Source organism: Ambystoma mexicanum, chromosome 5p (assembly GCF_040938575.1).
Source record: "Ambystoma mexicanum isolate Mex_15411 chromosome 5p, UKY_AmexF1_1, whole genome shotgun sequence".
In the NCBI taxonomy this organism is placed as follows: domain Eukaryota; kingdom Metazoa; phylum Chordata; class Amphibia; order Caudata; family Ambystomatidae; genus Ambystoma; species Ambystoma mexicanum.
In genome coordinates, this window is record NC_090930.1 from 1,060,645,261 (window position 1) to 1,060,667,362 (window position 22,102).

A 22,102-nucleotide genomic window follows, 5' to 3' on the forward strand; every position below is an offset into this window, starting at 1 on the left:
CCAGACCCAGTGAGTTCACTAAAATTGTGACCCCGGAGTGCCCCGTAACTGCTTGCTTGCCAAGACAAGGTACCTAAACCTTTGAAGTAACACAAGTAGAGTGAAATTCAAACGGAAACATAATTTTTAATGCCAAACTGAACTAAAACAGAATAACCATTATTTTGTAAAGAGAGCTGACTGTAAAAAGAGCAAGTGGAATATTAATGTTAAAGGACATTTATACTGCGCACTATCGCCACCGGAGTGGTCCCTTGGCGCTCTAGCGGATCTGAAAGCTAGGAGGGTAGGATGGGTTAGTAGGGCATAACGGAAAAATGTTTGCTCTTGGGTTGTGAAAGGGGTGTGCCTGCCATGTCCTCACTGAACTCCTAGGGTGGGGTCCCCTCCCTCCGAGATCCAGGTGCTCCATGGCCTCCTGGGGAGCCAGTTATTGGTTAATGCTCCCTTGTCTATAGCTAAGGGGCCTGTCCCTTAGGCAATTCCTAACATAGGGGTTTGGCTTGGGAGTAGTTATATCCTGGGCTCCTTCCCTCCCCGGCTTCTTCCTTCCATGTGCGTTTGTTGAGGCGCACTCTATTTCCAGTGGTGTTTTTGTTTTTTCTAGTCGTATCCGTCTGTTTCTGAGGTGAATAGTCAAGTTTAAAGTAATTTTCTGAATTTTAGGTGATCCTTCGTATTGCATATTTCTTTCGGGGGGGGGGGTGTTCCAGGTTTTTGCTGCCAGGTGGGAGAATGGCGATCACCCAAGTTTTTTCTTGTGTATGGTTTTGGTTCCAGGCGGATGCCATTGCTTAATCCGAGTGCTCTTGTCGGTAGGTAAATGGTTATTTTCTTTTGTAGGAATTCTGCTCCTTGGCCATAGATTGCTCTGTTCATTATGCAGATCGCTTTGAACGTGATTCGTTGTTTGATTGGCAGCCAGTGTAGCATTTTTAGCAGTGAGGTGATGTGATTTCGTTGTGATAGTTTGAGGAGAAGTCTGGCTGCTGCATTTTGAATACGTTGCAGTTTCTTCAGCAAGTGCTCCGGCATTCCGAGGTGTAGGCTGTTGGCATATTCTATTCTGGACATGATGAGGGCGATGATGGTAAGTGTTTTATGAGTGAAGCAGAGGAATGGTAGGATGTTTTTTGTTGTGTGTAGGAGGAAGAAGCATTTCTTGATTATTGTGTTTACCTGTAGTTCTAGTTCGTTGTCCGTAAGGACTCCAAGGTTTTTGACTGTTTTAAACGGAGTGGGTGCTGTTCCTAGTTCTGTGAGCTATGGGATACAATGGATATTTTCCTGGTTTTGGATATAACCATTTCTGTCTTGCCTGGGTTGAGTGTGAGGCTGTTTGTGTTCATCCATTCATACAGTTTAAACAGTCTTCAAGTGTGTGTTCTCTTCTTGTGCATCTTCGATTTTATAGATGTGTGTCGTCTGTGTAGTTATAGAATGTAAGGCTGTGTCTTTTGATGAGCTTGATTAATGGTGTCAGGTAGATATTGAAGAGCAGTGAGGATAGGGACAATCTTTGTGGTACTCCACAGTTGGTGTCCCATGGAGTGGATTTGAAAGGTTTTATCCGGATAGTTCCGTCCTATCAGTTACGAATGATTTAATCCAGAGCAGGGCTAAATCGGTTATTCCTATTTCTTCTAGTCTGTTGATGATGAGGTCATGGCTGACTGTGTCGAACGCTGCGGAGAGGCCTAGTAGTATCAGGGCTGACTTTGTGTTGGAGTCTGCGTTTGTCTTTAGGTCATCCCAGATAGACAGGAGTGTCATCTCTGTCCCCCTCATAGGGCTAAAACCAACTTGTGCCTGGTCCAGCAGCGGGAACTTTTCTGCATGCTCCTGTGTTAGTCCGTAGATGTAGGTTTGTAGCAGTTTTGCTGGGTAGGGAAATTATAAGTTATTCACTGAGTGACTAACATACTCCTAGTCCATTCCTCTACACTTCATGGGCGCTCCTTGCCATGAACCCCCGCCCCACAAGAAAAAAAGTTCCACACCCCCAAACCTAAACCTGCGCGGGGGCGCAGCCCCTGGCGCATGCACTCCCCTGACAACACCCACCGGCGCCACGCCCCAGTCCCCCTTGATGCATCGACTATATTATAATTGCCTAATGACGCTGGTTCTTTTCTTTAGGGGGGAGCTGGTGGGACTTATGTAGGAAAGGGAACTATGGACTAGGAGTACATTAGTCACTGCAGTGAGTAATTTATAATTAATCCTACGCCCCAACCCCTTTCCTCCATACCGTTGCAGCTCCTAAGAAAACCAGACCGCTTGGCCAAATCCTGTGTCTGATCTGGCACTGGCGTCCAAGCAATAATGTTTGCAGATGGCTGTGGGGGGTCACCCATGCGGCCGCCCTGCTGATTGTCTGCCATGGCACGCGTCTTTGGAATGCCTCTGCTGTTGCTTTGGCACTGACCGCATGGGAGTGCATGTTTGCTGGCAACTTCATGCGCTGTCCTTCGTAGACTTCCTGGATGGCCATAACCATCCACCTAGCTATCAAGGCTTTCGAGGCCTAGCACCATGGTTTTGACCGTCCAAATGTGATAAACAAGGCATCCAATTTACGGAGCTCCTAGTCCTGTCCAGGTAGAATCACAGCGCTCTCCTGACGTCGAGACAATGTAAAACCTTTTCTGCATCATCTTTCGGGTTTGGGAAGAAAGTTGGAAGGACTAAATCTTTGCTAAGGCCCACCAAGAGCGCGTTCTTCGTAGTGACTAGTCTGATATCTACCAATGCCATGGGTTCAAATGGTTTATGAACCGAAGCGCTCAGAACCACACTGAGGTCCCAGACAGGGTGTGGGTGTCTGACAGATGGGTACAACATGGTTAGTCCTGCTAGATGCTTTTTGACCACAGTGTTGGAAGGGGAGAAAAAAAACGTTAAGAACATAATCACCAGACCAGAAGGGTGTGATTGTATGTATGTGGATTTGATTAGAGGCCAACAACAGGCAGGGTTAATAAGGTGTGAAACAAAGTTAAACAACTATTACCAAAGCCAAAAGATAACTATAACAAGACAAGTGAAAGAGAACAACTATTGCCAAAGTCAAGAATGGGCAAATGAGAGTCTCAATGATTGTCAAACCTACTTATCAAATATAAAGAAGCTCAGAAGAGTAATTGGCTCAAACCCATATTATCAAAGCCAAAGAGGTGTAAGAGTAAGAGAGAGAGAGAATCATGTCAGCATTTGATCAAAGCAGAAGTGAGGAAAGAAGAGTGGTACGAAGCCTGTCCTTCTGATAGAAAGCATTCAGAGGGAGTGGAGCATAACCTGCGTTGTGTGTGGCAATCACAAGTGTGTAAAAACCAGCACCAGTGTGGTTCTTGTTTTCCCTGATTTTTTTACTTGATCTTGTGAAGCAAGAGACATTGCTAATTTGTTGGAGGCTAACCTTTAACAACTTATACTAGGAGAAAGATTAGCAATGTATACTTTGTCTATGTCCGGGCAGACAATAGCCTGTATATATAAAGAGAGACAAAGCTAGAGTGCAGATGCCAGAGGTACAGAATAACAGAAAACAGTATTTCACATCGGGGACCAGTCACAATTAAAATCAGGTTTTGATAATAAATCATAGAAATTAAAACAACCAATTAAATGAAGCGGTCCACAGTACAAAACATACGATATCCAATAAAAGACAAACTAAAACAGAAGTTACGTGACAAACTTGTTTAGCTAGTTACAAGATATCTCTCTGTATTGTAACCAGAGATCTAAATTTATGACACATTGATTCCAACTGAAGTAGGGTACTACACAATTTGTTTAATAGGTACCCTCTTGTGCTCTTTCGATACACTGGTTTTGTAACTAGCTAAACAAGTTTGTCACGTAACTTCTGTTTTAGTTTGTTTTTTATTGGATATCGTATGTTTTGTACTGTGGACCACTTCATTTAATTGGTTGTTTTAATTTCTATGATTTATTATTAAAACCTGATTTTAATTGTGACTGGTCCCCGATGTGAAATACTGTTTTCTGTTATTCTGTACCTCTGGCATCTGCACTCTAGCTTTGTCTCTCTTTATATATGGAGGCTAACCTTTACCACAGAAGTACTTGCAGCTAGTTTATGTTGGCCTAGCAGGAGAGTACACCAGGTCAGGAGACGTTGTAGTAGTTTTATTTGTTCTGGCAGGAAAATACACAATTACAGAGGCCGTTGTAGTAGTAGGCCTGGCAGGTGAGTGCAACAGGTGTAAGTCACTGAAGTACTGTGGTGCGATTACAAACGTAAAAGAAGAAGTAGCAAAACTACCACCATGTTTTTTGAGTTGTTGATAAATCATCCTGTCATTACTTAAGCAAGTATTGTGTGAACTGTTGCAGAATCATATAAAATTTCTGAAACAAGTGTTTATGAACTGTTGCAGAAATATTCTCTCAAGAAGAGAAGAAATTATTCTAAGTTCTTTGTCACAGGTGGAAGAGGGAAAACGCATTGTTAAACTATTGGTTAAAGTCAAGCTGAACCAAACAAAACTGTGTAGGAACTTTTGTTGTCAAGTTGTAACCAAAAAAAAAGGAGTTGGAACTTTATTACAAGACAGGATTTTCTTATCTTTTTGGAACTGTTGAACAGAATCCTGCTTGAATCTGGCAAAGGGGAATTCAACCAAATTATAAGGAGAGACGGTTATCTGATTGTGAATCTGTGATATTTTGCTTTGCCATATATTACCTTATTAATTTGTTTTATGTACAAGTGTGAAGGACAGAAACATTTTTTTAAGAGTGTTTCCATAAGTCTATTTTAGGCAGGGAAATCCTTGTCAGGGCAGGGATAGTGAGGCGTTATCCAGCCTTTGAGTTAATAAAATGTAATCTTTTGAACAATCTTCACAAAGTTGTCCACCTCACATTTCTGACCCCTCACAAAATGCTTCTGTATATGCTGCAAGTGTGTAGAAAGGAGTGTATGTGAAGTGGCTGATAAAGAATGGAAGGAGGGTGTTTGAGTAGTTTGGAGGGAGGAGTGTAGTCGTGGGAGGAGGAGTGTAGTAGTGGGAGGCGAGGGGTGCAGTAAGTAGACACAAGAGTAATAGGTTAAAGAGGAGGGTATAAGGGCGAATATGAAGAGGCATTGGAAGAGGCTTGACATCAAAGATTGGAGGTGAGAACAAGGAGGCATGGACCATCAGAGAGACAGAATAGTGGTGGGTAGAGTGAGAATGAGAATGAGACAGTAAGAGGAGAGACGGGAGAGGTATGAGTGGGCATGAGTAAACTGGCCACCGGCAAACCACCAACTACAAAGCAAAAAAGTCATCTCTTAGAACACTAACCTACGGGTACAGCAGGGAAAGTTAGAAAGTCCCTGAGGGAGTTTGTGAGCCTGTATTTAGGGACACCACCTATATAATTCAGGAAGCAGGGTTAGTGTTCTGTAGGATAGCATACAACCAATGGTTACTGATGCATGAGCTATGGCAGGAATCCCAGGGTAGATAAGAGAGTAACGGCCCTAGCACAAAATTCCAAACCCCTTTACCGCCCAGTGTCCCGCATCTACACACATTGCCTGTCCCTTGTTATTGTTACCTCAATCAGTCCATTTCCTTTGTGTTTATAATAATAATCTGAAGGAATCAGAGTGAGTTCTGTCACTGTACTCCCATTAAATTATATCTTGTTTATAGCTACAAGGGTACAAATGCTTGAGTTAGTGTAAACACTGCCAAACTAGCGGACAACACATGTAATGTAATGCTGTACCATGGTTCTAAATTAACTGCAGTTTCCCAATTTTTCGAAATTCAAATTGAATTATCATACAATTTAATAAAAGGCCAGATGTATGTTTGTCTGATGCAGGCATGCGCAGTAGAATAAACAAAGAGGATCTCCAGTACCTCTGGAACACAATGGAGCACAAAACTAACATATAACAAAGGAAGTTCCCGAGAACCTCAAGTTATATTATGATTTAGAGGACTATCAGTGCATATTCAACTGATAGCTTAAGCAAAACGAATCATTCAAGCAAACATGTATATTTTTGTATCACCACTCAAACAAACCTCAATTGTTCCTATTGTTGATAGCACATATAATGAAACATTAAAAAAAATATGTAAAGAAAATATATATTTTTTATTTTAGAAGAGAGAACACGAATATAGCCACTTGTTGGCTTCATACATAAGAAATATTTACACAAATAAGTGAACATGTATAAACAAATCTGCAAATCTAAACAAAATGAATTCAGTTTTGTTAGAAAGGGCAACAAAAAATATAAAGGAGGAAAAGATAAGAAGGAGAAGCAAGCAGCAAAACCAATTGGCAAAGCAACAGACACTTTTTCTGTTGAAGGTCTTTATCCATCCAAGTTACACAGAGAACGCTAGTTCTGATAAAGATCTTGGTCTATCCATGCAATTGTCTATGGATAAATTGAAGAAAAGTCAGACCATAACTGACTGGCCCTTACTAGCTTAGGGGTATAGTTTGTAAACTGAATTATGAGAAATCAATGTTAGTCTTTTTCACACAAAAGCTAAATGAAAAGTTATGCAACAGGAAAAAATACTGTGCATTACGTCTAACTCAGGCAGGGAAACAAAAAACACAGCACAAAAGAATTTGTGTAACAAACTAAAAATAATATAAACATTTACTTTTAACAAGACAAAAAACCTGGATGGTTGTATCACAGGCTGGAATGATGTACTAATGTACACCAATGTTTTTAGTAAGACAAAACAACCCTAGAAGGTTATGTCACAGGCTAAAGTGATGAACTACGCCTTCCGCTGATAAGCGTGAGTGGCCGCGCCCTCTGGTCCCAGGTACATATGCATCTGTACCTAGGGCGTTGCACAATTGGTGTTTCGGTGGTGTGTAGACAGATGGAGACCACATTCTCCAGGAAATTCGATCCTAAATTCAGCCCCTACAAAAGCAATCAGATGTAATCCCATCATATTGTATTATCTCAAACAACATTATGAGATTCAGTATGAGGTAATAGTATGAGAGGTGAGTTAAGAGTACCGACAAATGGTAAAGAACACCAGGCAACCACCCCTTTGAGATGGCAGACAGATACCCTACAGTTAACTCCTATTTCCCATAGACTAGTATCCAAATGCCCATAGACACTGTGCATTAGTGATAGAAAATACCACAAGGAACGTGTAGGTGAATGAGTAGCAAAGATTTTGAATAAATCAGTAAATGTAGGAACCTAGAATAGAAATGAGTGTGAGTAGAAACACCCATATTTAGTGATTTATAGAAAGTGAGCCTATAATGGTAAACCAAGTCCATACCTAGAGTGTTATTGAAGATGCCTCCTGAACCGACATTCCGTAGTCAAGTCACTATGACTAGAACACTCAAGTTAGTGTCGCCGCCTCAGAAATATGTAGGCACATCTGCAGCAAAATGGGAGGCATACAGCATTCAGAAACACGTATGCAGTAATACGAGTATAGGATTTAGAGTTCACTGAAGTGAGCAAACCTGCTGTGTACAGTGCAGTCGTGTGGAACGAAGCGCCGTGGGAATCCGGCACTAGTTGGGCAGAGGACGAAAATATCTCAGGTCCGACCTAGCAATCTGCATGCACAATCTGTGCAGTTGCTATAAATAGAAATGGAAACACCTGTAAATTACGAGCGGCACACGGCAAAGTCGGCTGCGAGTGAACAGCATAGAAAACGATGCTTACCTGCAGTCTGGCTCCAGGGGGAACAAAACCCAAGGTAATTAGAGTACACGTCCCGGCAGAGTCCTCCAAGCCAGGTACTATGCTTGCACTTCCAGGGGCGTGGCTTGGAGCTATATATGAAGCGCATAGAAAGAGGACTAAAACTGTGACTCTTGCGCACATTGCAAGGACTACGAGATGCCGCCAGGCATCATATGAGATGACAGACTGGCCAAAATGAAGCCAGAAAAAGAGAGATGAAGGAGAGATAAAGCTAATTACCAAAAAATATGTATCTAGGTTATCTACTCAGAAAAGGGGGGGAAAAATAAAAAATAAATTATAAAATCTAAAACAAAATACGTGAAACAGTAACACGAGAGCAGTACTTCATGGAGCATACATCACATAGCTCTCAACCTTTTCCGATGCAAAAGCGGGTGAAATCACCCGATTTTGTGTTTGGCGGGTGAGAGGCCCATTGAAATGAATGGGCGTGCACGAGGCTTGGCGGGTGACTCACCTGTTTACAAGGCGGGTGACACCCGCCAAAAGCGGGTGAGTTGAGACATATGCATCAACTAGTCGCATATAGCAGGGGAAAATGTCTTCATACCCTGTGATGCATAAAAGACAGCCCCAGAAGAGAAATAGAATTTATGGGGCATTAAGATTGTTGAGGAAAGGGGATTAACAAAAAGAAAGGGTATGCAACCCCAAAACATTAGCACCAGGCTGGGGATGTTTCGTTGAGACCGTGTTCGATCGTGTCAAATGCAAAGATCCAGTGTGCCTCCTTATTGGCCAATGTCTGAAGTGGATTAGAGGCATTCTTGACCACATCAACCACCCACCAACGTAGGGCTTCAGTCGTATGGCCATATTCCATTAGTGGCTCACTAGGGGTGAATTGATGGCTTTGCACCGGATCCGGGAGTGATGCTCCGTAATACGAGTGTGGACCAGCCGTGTGGTTTTGCCTATGTACTTGAGCCCACAGGGGCACTCGATGCAGTAGACCCCCCATGGTGTCTTGCAATTAGAGTGATGGCGTATTTCCCAAGTTTTGCCATTTAGGGGAAACGTTTTTATTTTAACAGCAAATTTACAAATCGAGAAGGTGACACAGGGAAAATGCCCCGTCAAAGGACGGAGATCCCAGCTCGATGTGGTGGATCTTGAAGATTTGTTTTGGGTGGAAGCATGGACCAATTGGTCCTTTAAGTTCTTCTGCCTTTTCACAGCAAATATTGGCAATGGTTCTGCCAGAAAGGAAAGATGCGCAATAGACCAATGTTTTTGGATGGATTTTTTTAATTTAAAAAGTATGTGGGCTGTAAGTAAAAGCACACACTAATTTGTCAGGATATCACAGGGGGTAAATCTTGCCTGTTTGTTAAGAATTGGTAAACAACTTCTTAGGGTATCCACGTTGCTGGAATTTGGTGGTCAGGATCCGTGCATGATGGTCGTAATCCAGTATGGATGTACAATTTCTCCTTAATCTCAAAAATTGAGAATAAGGCAAATTTTCTTTTTGTGTACGTGGGTGGTAGCTGTAAAAGTGCAATAAAGTGTTGCGATCTGTGGGTTTGGTAAATAATGAGCAAACCAGTTTATTAGTGTGGTGCTGAATTAACAAATCAAGGAAGGGAATTTGCGTATTGCTCTGAGCGAGTGTGAATTTGATGGTGTGGTGGCATTGGTTCAACCATGACAAGAAGGCATGAAGTTCATCAGTGGTGCCATGCCAGATGAAAATGATATCGTCTATGTATCGCCTCCAGTTCTCAATGTGTTGGCGAAAAGGATTAAGGTCTGAGAAAATGAATTTAGTTTCAAAGTCGGCAATAAAAATAATGGCCAGACTCGGGGCAAAGGCTGCCCCCACAGCCGTTCCTTGAGTTTGTTCGTAGAACTGGTCCTGATATTTGAAATAATTCTTGGTAAGTGCCAAAGAGACCTGTTCCATGATGAATTCAACCGGAGCTTTATTGCACTGTGAGGAGAGGGTTAGATTATCTCGTAAAGATTCCATGGCCTCATCATGAGGAATATTATTATAAAGCACTATAATGTCAAGCGTGACCAGAAGACTGGTAGTGGGGTCAAAATACTTACCTTCAAACAGTGAGATAACCGAGGTACTGTCCCTGAGGTATGACAAAATACTATCATTAAAACAGCACGTTTCTTGTCCGAGATTGCGGGGTAGGATTGTGTATTTATTTATTTATGTGCATTTGTAAGGCGCTTAATCCAGCAAGTAAATTGTGTTTCAAAGCGCCCACAGGGAGGGTACATGGGAAGAAAGGCAAATATAAGAACACTGAAGAAAGAGAGAGGCAGTCCTACTAAACCTTGTGAGCATTCAGAACATGCAAGTGCAGGGAGAGAGAGAAGGGGGAGGTGGGCTAAGTGCTAGGATTCCCACAGAGGGAAGTGCTAGGGAGTATGTTGCAAGCAGCTGTTAAGTGCCTGGCAGAGATTGCTTGGGAAGTAGGATGTGAAAAGGAAAGTCTTGAGGAGCTTCCGGAATCAGAGGAGATCCGTCTGAAGACGGAGAGGAAGAGGGAGGTTGTTCCAGAGGAGGGAGCCAGCCAAGGAACGAGATGGGCACCAGCTTGCTGTTTAGAGAAGCCCTTGACACGCAACGAGTTGGCACCGGAGGAGCATAAAGATATGGAGGGAGAGTATTTGTTGAGAGCCAGTTGTAGATAGCATGGTCCCTGGCCCCAGACAGCCTTATGGGTGATGCAGAGGGATTTGAATTTGATCCTTCCAGCAACCGGGAGCCAGTGGAGAGATTTTAGAGCTGGAGAGATGCGGTCCCTGGGCTTGAAGGCAAGGATAAGTCTTGCAGCCCTATTCTGGATAAGCTGGAGGGGACGTAGAGAGGAAGAGGGCAGATTAAGGAAGAGGCTGTTGCCGTAGTCCAGCCTAGAGAGTACCAGAGTTATAGTGACGTTCACCTTCTGGGGTAAACTGAGGAAAGGAATGATTTGTTTAAGGAGGTGGAGTTGAAAGTGTGCCATCTTGGCAAGATCCTGGATGTGAGGGAAGAAGGAGAGAGAGAGGAGTCGAAGATGACACCAAGGTTTCTGGCTTCAGATGAAGGAGAAGGGGGAGAGCCCCTAGAGGGTGGCCAGAGTGAAAGGAAGAAAGAGGAAGCAGGAGTCCCATGGGTAGGATCTCAGTCTTGCTGGCAATGAGGCAGAGATCATTGTAGGCAAGGCACACCAAGACTGGATGGCAGATAGGCAGCCAGGAATGATGGAGGAAGTAAGGAGAAGATCAGAGGATAGTTTGAATAAAAGTTGCATGTCATCTGCATAACACTGGGAGTAAGGGGAGAAAGTGGAAATTAGGTGTGCAAGCGGAGCAAGATAAAGGTTAAAGAGCCAGGGGAAAATGTTGGAGCCCTGGGGAATGCCACAGGCAGAGATAGAGGTGGGAGAGGAGAAAGAGCCCAGGACAACCTGGGAGGCACAGTCAGTGAGGAAGGAGGTCAGCCAGTCCAGTGCCCGCTCCGAGATGCCAAGGGTATTGTGGAGCCATTTTGTGAGGATGCGGTGGTTGACCGTATCAAATGCGGAGAAGAGATCAAGTAGAATGAGAACAGCTGGAGAGTTGGAATCAAGAGGTGCCAGCAGTTCTTCACAGGTGTTCAGGAGAGCAGATTCCGTGCCTATGGATGCTCGGAATCCAGACTGATGGTCGTGTAGGCATCCGACACGCTCAGTGTGCTGGGTCAGTTGGGGGGAAGAGCAGCTTCTCCAAGAGTTTTCCAAGGAAGGGAGTGATACAGATGGGGCAGTAGTTAGCCGGACATGAGGGGTCAGCAGAAGGTTTTTTCAGGAGGGGGCGCACAAGAGAGTGCTTGAGCGAAGAGGGGAAAGACCCATTAGCAAAGGAGTGATTGCAGAAATCACCAAGTGAGGAGGCAAGAGAGCCAATATTGTTATTGATAGTTCTGGAAGAACAGGGGAAGACCTGTTTGTAGGAGACCTTCATAGAGCCAACAACTCTAGTGACCTCCTCAGATGTTACAGGAGAGAAGGAGGAGAGAAAGGCAGAGGTGGATAGGAGTCCATAGGTGGCAGGGGGATGGGAGGAGGGGGAGAGGGAAGAGAGAGTGCTCAGGATGTCCTGTGTTTTGATAGTGAAGTGTGTGGCCAGTGCATTGCAGAGGGCCTGAGAGGGAAGAGGTGAGGTGGAGACTGCGGAAGGGTTGGCTAGTTCCTTGCAGATTTTGAACAATTCACCCGTTTTGTTGGGTGCCCCAAGGACGCAAGCTTGGATGTGGGCCCTTTTCTTGGAATGTATGGAGAGTTGGTATTGATGTTGGAGAAGGCGAAGAGCCAGATTGTCGGAGGGTGAGCCTGAGGACTGCCCCTTCCATTCCTTAGCTCTGCACTTTTGTTTCAGGTCTGCAAATTCAGAAACGTGCCAGGTTACGCTTGGCGGCATGTTTCAGGTGGATCCTCATGATTGGGGAAAGAACGTTGAGAGCGTTAGCGATGGTAAGGTGGAGGTTGCTGAGAGCAGAGTCAGAGGTAGAGTCTGCAGTGAGGGTTGAGGGGGATGAAGATAGATGAGAAAGCAGCAGCTGACACACATTTCATAAGACGGATGTCCGTAAACGAGGTTGGCAGAGCTGGGGGAGGTGCAGTCAGACGGCAGAGAAGCCCCAGGTGAGAGGAGAGGAGGGAGTGGTCTGGCCAGGTGAGTGGAGTGGTAAGTGGGGTGGAGAGCAAAAGGTCAGTGTGGATCAAGGCATCTAGAGTGTGTCCAGCTGAGTGGGTAGAACCAGAGGGGAGAATAGAGTGGAAGAGCGAGGTGCAGAGGTCACAGAAGAGAGTGGATGCTGTGACTGAGGAGTCAAGATGGATGTTGAAGTCACTGCGCATTTCTCAAACTAGCACAAATAAAAAGGCGCTTCCTCTGTCCTTGTTTTTATTTGCACTTGATTTTAAGAATCTGGACCATAGTCTTTTTTATTATGTTCATTCTCTTCACTTTCGCTATGTAAGAAGGTATTTATGGGGTGAGAAGTTAGCTTGCATTGCCTTATAAAGGAAATAGTTTAATTGAATAACTTCACAGGTAGCACAGTGGCAGATTTATCATCTGTGTCATCGCTGTCCCTCAGCTGCCTTCTGCTTTTTGGTTGGAGGTTCAAAAGAGGGGACACCTTCATCAACAAGGTTGTGTGGCTCTGCCAGAGGAGCAATTTTCTTATTCTATGAACTAGTACTTCTAGGAAGGGATAAGAGGACATAGTACCAATACAGAATCAGTTGTTTTTTGCCATGTCCAATAACTCTGGAATGAGGTGATCATCCTCTGATCTCATAGGAGATGTAGGCGGTCAGCAATTAGTAGCCTCTAGAGGTCTTGCGGTTCAGTTAAAAATGTTGAAACAAATTCCAAGATGGCTACCGAGGAGTGATGGTGCACTCCTGAGAGCTCTCGGCCAGACTGCAGCAAGGTGGATTATATAGCTGGCAAATACTGATTGGGCAGCAATATTTTCAACCCTGTGGCAAAAACTGGTCCCATAAAGAGTGTCGAGCCGTCCCTAGGGGGACAACTGCAATTACACTTTCCCTGGAGTAATGGAATACTAGAGGACAAAGGCATGCATTTAGCAATCCTAATTGCCTCGCTATCTTAAGAGAGGCAAACATCATATGTATGCAGTGGACATGGCTTACTGCATCTCCTACATTGGATGGCTACAGGATCTATGATCAATATGCCAAAATCAACACAGGGGGGAGACCTTTTGGTGGCCTTATTATAGCAATAGGAAATAACCTAGGCTTGGTTGGTTTAACTATAGAAGGCTTCCCACCTGGGTCCTTGGGAGTAGACCTAAGCTCTAGGGATGGTACAATTAAGCTACTTGTGGTAAACATTTATTGGAATAGTGGTCTATCGCCTGCGGCGGGGTTGTTGCTAAAGTGTGTACTATGATAAACAAATGGATGTTGAATCATGAAAAAGGTTGGGTTTGTACCGTAGGCGATCTAAATGCAGATTGTGGTTTGAAAATGTACTGTGGGAAACATGCGAAGAGGATATGAACCAAAGAGGGCTGTCAGTTAAAAAAAAGATTGGTAAAATCTGGTATGTGGGTTTGGGCAACATGGGGCTACTGCCCCTGGTAGGGTCCTCTAAATCAATATCTGAGACATCTCACGGGCATACGTGGCGGCGAGGAAAGAGCTAAACGATGCCTGACTATATTTTTCTTGATGGTTACCTAAGGAATAAATGCACGTCTTTTATGATCACACCGAATGACTGGAGTGATCATTCTATACTAGCTTTGTCCTTTGATATTGTTGTGATGTCTAAGGAATACAGCTCTCAGGCTAAGCTGGTGACTTTTGTGTCAGGAAACGCGGTACGATGGACTGAAAAAAATATTCAAGCTTTACATTTTAATATCAGGGCTTTACTGAATAAAACCTCTATGGGCTGGAAAATGACCAACTTCAATATTTATGAAATTCAGAATTTGGTGGGGTCTGAAATATCTGAAGTTAGTTTTACATCAAAGAGTAGCGGTAATGGGACATGACCGACTCATTGTTTCAATCATGAGGTAGCCCTGGCAAAAACCACTATGAGGAGAGAGGTCCAAAGTATTAGAAGAGCTAATCTTGATGAGACCTGGCAGATTAAGAACACCAGGTTGGTCAAACAAAGATAAAGAAACTGTAAATTCATGAATAATAATCTCCTACAACAAGTCGCCAAAGCAATGCTGGGTTCCTTAATTAGGGCCATTAACGAGTTAGCTCGTTCTGGACACTGGTTAATAGCCAGGATTCTAACTATTTGGTCTCACAATTAAATCCATTTTCAGAGCAGGAATGGCTGAATTTTTTCAAAAATAGATTGGACATTGCATAAACATTGGGGAGGATTGGGCTGAAGCCCATAGGACTAAACTTGAATTAGCTGCCTGGGAACCCTCACTTGATATAGATACGGTAATGGGTCTAATTAAAAAAACTAAAAGATCCCGTGTGGCTGGCCCTTATGGGCTTACAAATAACACTCTTAAATCAAACCTCAATCTTTGGGCTAATCTATTGCTCCATGAGTTTAGAGACATTCTTAAAACAGGGAATACCCCACTAACATGGAGCACCGCACATGTAATCCCAATTTATAAGTGTGGGAGGAGGTCAGATCCGAAAATTATAGGCCTATTGCCCTGATAGATGCCGATTGTAAAATCTTTTCGGCTTTCCTACTTACACATCTAGTAGAATGGGAAAATCAGCATCATCCGCTTATCTTTTTTCAGACAGGATTCCGTAGAGCCCACTCGACAAATATCAATGGACTTTAGATGCCACCAGGAAAATGCATGGAGGAAGGATAAAGGTCAGACATTTATGGCTTCAGTAGACCTTTCAGCAGCATTCAACTGCGTCAATCGGAACAAACTATGGAGTAAATTGGCGAGTTGAGGCTAGCCGCTGGGTCTTCTGAATGTTATTGAAGGAGTTTATAAGAATAGTGGTATCCAGGTGCATCTTAGTCAGCAAGGGGATTTGACAGAAAGACTCCAATGCCATTGAGGGGTCAGACAGGGTTGTGTCCTCGCGCCCTGGATTTTTAATCAATACCTGTCCGACGCTGCTATCTGTCTGAGGAATTAAGGGCTACTAGCTCCAAGAGTGGGTCAAAATAAAATCACATGGCTGGCGTATGCTGATGATTTTTTATTATTTGATTGTACAAGAGATGGCTTGCAGAGACTTCTAGATACCTTTGCGAAATAAGCGAAAGAAAATTTTCTGGTTATCAATCCAAATAAAACAAAAATTGTTTCATCTACCAAAGGAGTATGTAAAAGCCACCACCCACTGTGGCATAGTCAAGGGATCCCTTTGAGTACCTCTACTAGCCTTACATATTTGGGCTTTCATATTGGTGCCAATAGGGGACAAAAAACGACCCTGGTAAACATGTTGTATAAAATCTAAAGCTTTAGAATCTCAGATTTGTAAAATAGACCGGAAATTCAGGAGATTCTCGTTAAGATCAGGATTGCTGTTCTATGAGGGCAAAATAGTACCGAAATTAATATCCGGGCTAGAGCTGTCCCCGACCATAGTAGGAAATACCTTGAATAAAATAAAGGTTCGGATTTGGAGAGGGATCCTTGGCATTCCTAAGTCTGTACCTTTATCAGCCATTAGATTTGAATTGGGCTATATCTCACTTTGGGCGCGAGTGCAATAAAGAATGCTTACTCCCCATGCAAAGATTATGGCTCTGTTATACGAACTGATAGGTAATAATATTGAATGTAACATATTTCTTCAATCATTCAAAAATAATTGCGAAATTATTGCAAAATATTCACTCGAATCTGGAAACATTACTTGTTAATTCCAATTTAACTAAGAAACGCCTATTAGAGCAGGATTGGATTGGAACAACCGAGTCATTCCATGCCTATAGCTCAATGAGTCATCTGGCCCATGAAGAAAAAAAAAGCAGGAACCCTCTCCAAAATCCTACAGCAATTTCCTAATCAGCATTATAGGGGGATTTTGCTCATGTTCCGATGGAACAACTTACCAACAAAGCAAATTATGCTGAGAAGGAAACAAATACTCCCGGGTGATACTAATTGCAGATTATGTAATGATAGTAATGAGACCGCCAAGCATTTAGTTCTTGTGTGAAATTAAAGGATCTAAGGAATGCTTATTTTGGTACTCTAGAGCATCACTACGCTGATTATTTTACTGCTACTATATGGAAACGCTGCTTATCTATCGAAAATGTACAGGAAGGATTGGCCCTCTCTGGCTTTTTGATCAGTATTAAGCTAGAGTGGGATAAACCGATGATATCTGATTATATGGGCCATCCTATTGGACCTGTGGTTTAAAGTTTGAAAGTTCTATTGGTATACATTCCAAACTGTATTCGAAGAACTGCATTTGAATTATTAATGAATGTTTTTTTATAGAATCCTTCTATGAACGATTTAGAAGAGGCCTAACTTTAATGAACTGATTGAGGATTGTATAAGGTTATATGTATTCCTTGACATGCTTACATCTATCTTTTATTTTTCACTATTGGGTATAACAACATTTTTTCTCTTCTCTCTTTAAAAAAACTGTTAAATCAAGTTTCAGAATTTTAAGAATTGTTATTTGTTAATTGGATTTTCTTTTTTCTGTTTTTTCCTTTGAAGTTTTATTATGAATTGGTCTATTTTCTTTGTTGTATTTCTTACTGTCTAAAATTGTAAAGGTTTGAAGAAACCAAATGCAATAAAAAAATGTTTTTAATAAAAGCTGGGAAAGACACCCTGAAACACAAAACGTTCAGGGTGGGAAGCAGAATGAAAAGTAGTAGCAGTGGAAAGTGCATCCAGAGCGGGCTACAGAGCGGTGAAGCTCGAAACTAGGGAACTTTGTGTTTGACGGAGCCGTGTAAGACCGGACAAGATCAGCGTGGCGTTGCAGCAGGGTAGCGGGCACTTGGAGGAGGAGAGAGGAACAGAGAAGCCAGCTTGAAGAGCGGACCCCTGCAGGAGGTAGACGGAAGGAATCGCTGCGTCCTGTGAGCACGGAGCAGGGCGGAAGCTGCCCGAGGGCGCAACGCGGAGAAGTGAGGGAGAGGAGGAGTCCCGGTGCCATGACACCCCGGGGGAGACGCAGAAGTTGCGGGAGCAAGAGCTCTGGCGTCTGAGCAGTGCAGGGAGGCCCCACCGAGACACAGTGCCGGAGGCAGCTTTGAGCAAGACACATCCTCAACACGCAGCATAGATCAAGGAGGCAGGCGGAGCCGGAGGAGTACGGGACCGGCCGCACCCACAACACGGGGCGCTGCAGTGTTCCCAGCGGAGGAGAGCCTGAACGAGCCCCCGGGCCGAGGTAAGCTGATGGAGCCCCGAATACAGAGAATAATATAAGGCAACAATAAGAAGCCAGCCCATATTGCCCCCACTAACAGAACTGTAAGGAGGACATAGAAGGGGAAAATAAACACGCACATACAGAATAGCTGAAACCTGGTGAAAGATTAACACCATCAGCCGGCCCGGGGGATAATATAGGAGACAGGGACCAGAGAACAGCCATGCTCTTAAGCAGCGAAGTGAGAGGAGGGGCCCCATATGCTGAACCAATGCAATAGGACTAATAAAAAGAAAAGTAAAGAGAAGGAATGGGAAGCAGCCAAGGCCAGGGACACCGACGGACTGGAAGCAGGCCCAGGTGAAGTTTGCACTCAGAGAGCAATAACAGAAATATAGGAGGCCAAGCCAAGACCGGAAACAGAGTGCTGAATCGGGGAGCGAGGTGGGGATTACCTAAAAGTACCAGCAAAGGAAGCGTTGGGTGTGCCCGAGGGGAACACAGACATAGAGGAGCACTTGTAGATGCCAGGACCAAAGGGTAAACAGACCCACAGCCAGCAGCCTTCCTAGAAAAGTCAACTGGAGAGATACTGAGAAAAGGCACCAGCGGAGATGTGTCAAGAAGACCGTTGTCAGGCAGATTGGGCCGCGGAAGAGACACAGGAGCCATAGGCAATGGCCTTAAATAAGGAACACCTGCAAAAGTGCCTGCTCGGCATGGAGGAGAGAATCACAGCTTCCTTTCAGCAACAGATTGGAAGTTTGAAGGAGGAACTGAAGGGTTCACTTAAAGAAATTAGAGACAATATTAACTTGCTGGGGAGAAGGGTGGATGTGGCAGAACAAGGGCTGTCCGAAATAGAAAAGGAGGTGCGCCAGAACTCTGAGCTCCTTGAACAGATTGCCTCCACCACACAAAACCTCAAAATATAAACAGAGGATCTGGAAAACCGATTGAGACGTTCCAACATTAGGATCAAATGCTTGGTGGAGTCGACCTCAGACGCAGAACTGAGATCTACCATCCAACAATGCTTTGCCACCCTGCTGACGAATAGCATCCCGGAAGAGATTCAGATAGACTGGGTGCACAGTGTGGGCCTGAAGAGGAGCGGAGAATGGAACAGGCCCAGAGACGTCCTGGAAGCCTTAGACTCCTACGAGCAGAAGGAGAAAATACTAAGGGCGGCATGAGGACAAGAGTCAATTACAATAAATGGCGCAGAGGTACGCCTATTCCAAGACCGGTCTACCCTGCAAAAGAGTAGAGCGATGGGCCCGGTGACAAGTAAACTGCAAGAAAAAAAAGTCCCTTAGAAATGGACATTCCCCTTCGGATTACTTTTTCCTTGGGAAGGGAGACAGCAGATAGTGACATCATGTGATGAAGGAATGGCAGTGCTTGGGCTGGAAGCAGAAGTCGCGGTTCTACAGGAGAGAGTCGGTGCCACACGAGGACAGTGACCTAAGCCCTGGGAATGGACAATGGCACATGGGAAAAGGGGAGAGAAACTGATAGGCCCAAGACTCAGGAAATGAAGCAGAGATCCTCCTACGTTATTTGGAGCTCTCTAGGGGTACAATGAACAGACTGGGCTGAAGCCCTCAGAGTAAGGGAATGGCGTATGACTTTGCACTCCCATCTATTGCAGAGTTGATCCCTTTAAAATGGCGGCCCGGTCGGGAGAAGAGGAGGCTCCATTTGGAATCCAAAAGCTTAGGTTAACTTTGGGGTCCAGGTGAAACATGGGTCAGTGTGTGAAGTATCTCTAGATACCGAGTCAGGTCTGGAAGGGGGTGAGGGTGGGGGAGGGGGTAGATGTAGATTGGGAGGGGGGGTGAGGAGCCGCATTCTTGTAAGCACACTAACGAAACGGGTAGCTCGCACTAAGAACACAAGGTGCAAGGGAGAAATAGGATAGAATACTAATGGCAAGGTCATTGCTGATATACTCTCATAATGAACTGGGCCTGAACACCCCAGTAAAACGGAAGAAGGTGTTAACGCAGATAATGCGGACATATTCCTACTACAGGAAACACATATTAGGAAAGATACAGATACCAAACTACACACAATTGTACCAGGCAAATGCCCACAACATGACAGCAGGGGTAATGGTGGGATTTAAGAATACATTGGGCGCACAAATAACTAATACGCTAGTAGACCGGAATGGGAGATACATTTTTGTGCAGGTGCAGATAGGGGAAGAGTTATAACCTTCGCCACCATATATGCCCTTAACATAGGATAAAACCCTTTTCTAAATAAGGTTATGGGGGAACTGGAGCAGTTCGCTGTAGGGGAAATCTTAATCACAGGAGACTTCAATATGACATGGAACCCGGAGGTTGACAGGAACGGAGAGAACACAAATAGGGGCATGCATCCATCGGTGACACTGTGGGATTGAATGGAGGGCCTTGCGTTCAAAGACTTATGGAGGGCAAAAAAGGGACAGCAGATGGGGTATACATACTTCTCACATGTGCACCGTACATTCTCCAGAATAGACTTAGCATGGGGGACTGGGCACCTTAAAAGACCTAGAACTAGGGCCAATCTCCATATCGGATCATACACCGATGAGAATTCAACTTGGGGAGCCAAAGTCACGCAATCCCTTATTGTCGTGGAAGTTCCCAGGGGACCTCCTGAGCGATCCAGTGATATGGGAGATGGTGAGGGGCAAAATTATAAAATATTCTGAATTGAATTCTACAAATGGTGACTCGCTGAGGAGTGTTTGGGGATGCCTTTAAGGCGGTACTGAGGGGAGAGCTCATTTCAATAAAAGCCCAAAGGCGTAAAGAAAGAGATAGGATAGGGAAAGATCTAGAGGAAGCGTTGATCCAGGCACAAAATCACCTAGCGGGGCAGAAGACCAAAGAGAGGTATAATAAGGTTAAGGAAGCACAGAGGCAACTGTGATTATTGAACACTGGAAAGGCAGAGACCGCCCTGTTAAAGCTTAAACAACGATATTTTGTGGCCACCAATAAGGCAGACAAAATGTTAGCCAGGCTCTTGAAGAAACAAAAGGGACAACAGCATGAAGAGGGAATAAAACTAGCGAATGGTGAGCTAATCACGGAATCAGGTGGGATAACACAAGCTTTCACAGCATACTGCAAGGAGCTTTACTCTACAGGGAACCCAGGAATACAAACGATACAGGCATACCTGGAAGGGGTAGAACTGACAAAAATTACGGCAGATGAAAGGGACGGGCTGGACAGGGAAATTACTGAGGAAAAAGTGGTGAAGGCGATTAAAAACATTCCAAGCAACAAAGCGCCAAGTACAAATGGCTTTACAAGGCTTTTTGCAAAGAGGTTAAAGGGTTCCTGACCAAACTGTTTAATACATTTAGGGATGGGGACGGGGTACAGGCTCCAAGACTGAAGCGAAAGTGGTACTATTCAGGAAACCCAACATGGACACCACCAATTGCGGGCAGTGGTCAAAATGTATGAAAAGAAGTAGTGGAACTATGTTCCCTGCTGGTCTGCCCTGCTCCCCACAAACCGCATCCCTGTGCCTCGTCCCACAAACAATCCAAACCCCCAAACAAGCACACCTGCTATTTATGGGAATGTGCAGTGCAGTGCAATGAAGTGCATGCTTCAACTTCTTCCTACACTTTTATTTGAAAACTAAACCATTCCAGAACGGTTTCTTTTTCAAATAAAAGTATAAAAACAGTGAAAACTACAAATAAAAAGTATGGGAGCACTGCTCCCGACCGTTCCCGCCCACTTCGACCTCTGATTGCGGGTCCTACAGACCTATAACACTATTGAATAGAGATGCTCAAATCTATACTGGGATATTAGCCGATAGAATTAAAGAAGTTCTGCCTGGGGTCATCGGGAAAGATCAATCGGGGTTCATAAAAGGGAGGCAAACCTGAGACAACACCAGAAGGGTGATCCATCTATTGGAAACATTAGAAATCAAGCCGATTCCGGCCACTCTAGTCTCCTTGGACGCTGAGAAAGCTTTTGATAGAGTTGAGTGGCCGTACCTGTTTCAGACGATGGACCGAATGGGCTTTGGGTCCAATTACACACAAATCGTAAGGGCCAGTTACAGTAACCCGCTGATCTTCCTGGACGTGAACAACCAAATCTCAGAAGCAATACGGGTAGAACGGGGGACGAGACAGGGATGCCCACTATCTTCAGATTTGTCCAATATCTACTTAGAACCGCTGCTAGTAGTAATCAGACAGAGCCTATCCACGCAAGGGGGTCCCTTTCGGGGGGAAATACACAAAATGGCTGCTTAGGCAGATGACATGCTATTAACACTAGTAGACACGGAGAGGTCTATCCCCGCGCTGGTGGCCACCCTCAAAGTACAGGAGGGGTTGTCCGGTCTGAAAGAAACATGGAGAAATCAGAGATGTTAGAGGTGGGACTCTCGAAGGAAGTGGTCGGTCGAATACAGAACAGCTCCCCATTCCGATCAGCCGAGGGATGCTTAGCATACTTGGTTATAA

General features: G+C 44.3%; 1 protein-coding gene across 2 annotated transcripts in view; it reads right to left on the bottom strand.

Moving 5' to 3' along the window:
- The window catches only part of DTNBP1 (dystrobrevin binding protein 1), a 1,092,536-nt gene that overhangs the window by 860,651 nt on the left and 209,783 nt on the right, over positions 1–22,102 (bottom strand). The window contains exon 1 of one of the 2 annotated variants that reach the window (XM_069613562.1): positions 7,709–7,823. The exons of the other annotated variant lie outside the window; for it this stretch is intronic. The gene's annotated coding sequence lies outside the window, so the exon portion shown is untranslated. Of the gene's footprint in view, positions 1–7,708; positions 7,824–22,102 lie in introns of those variants that run through there. 2 annotated transcript variants of the gene reach the window in all.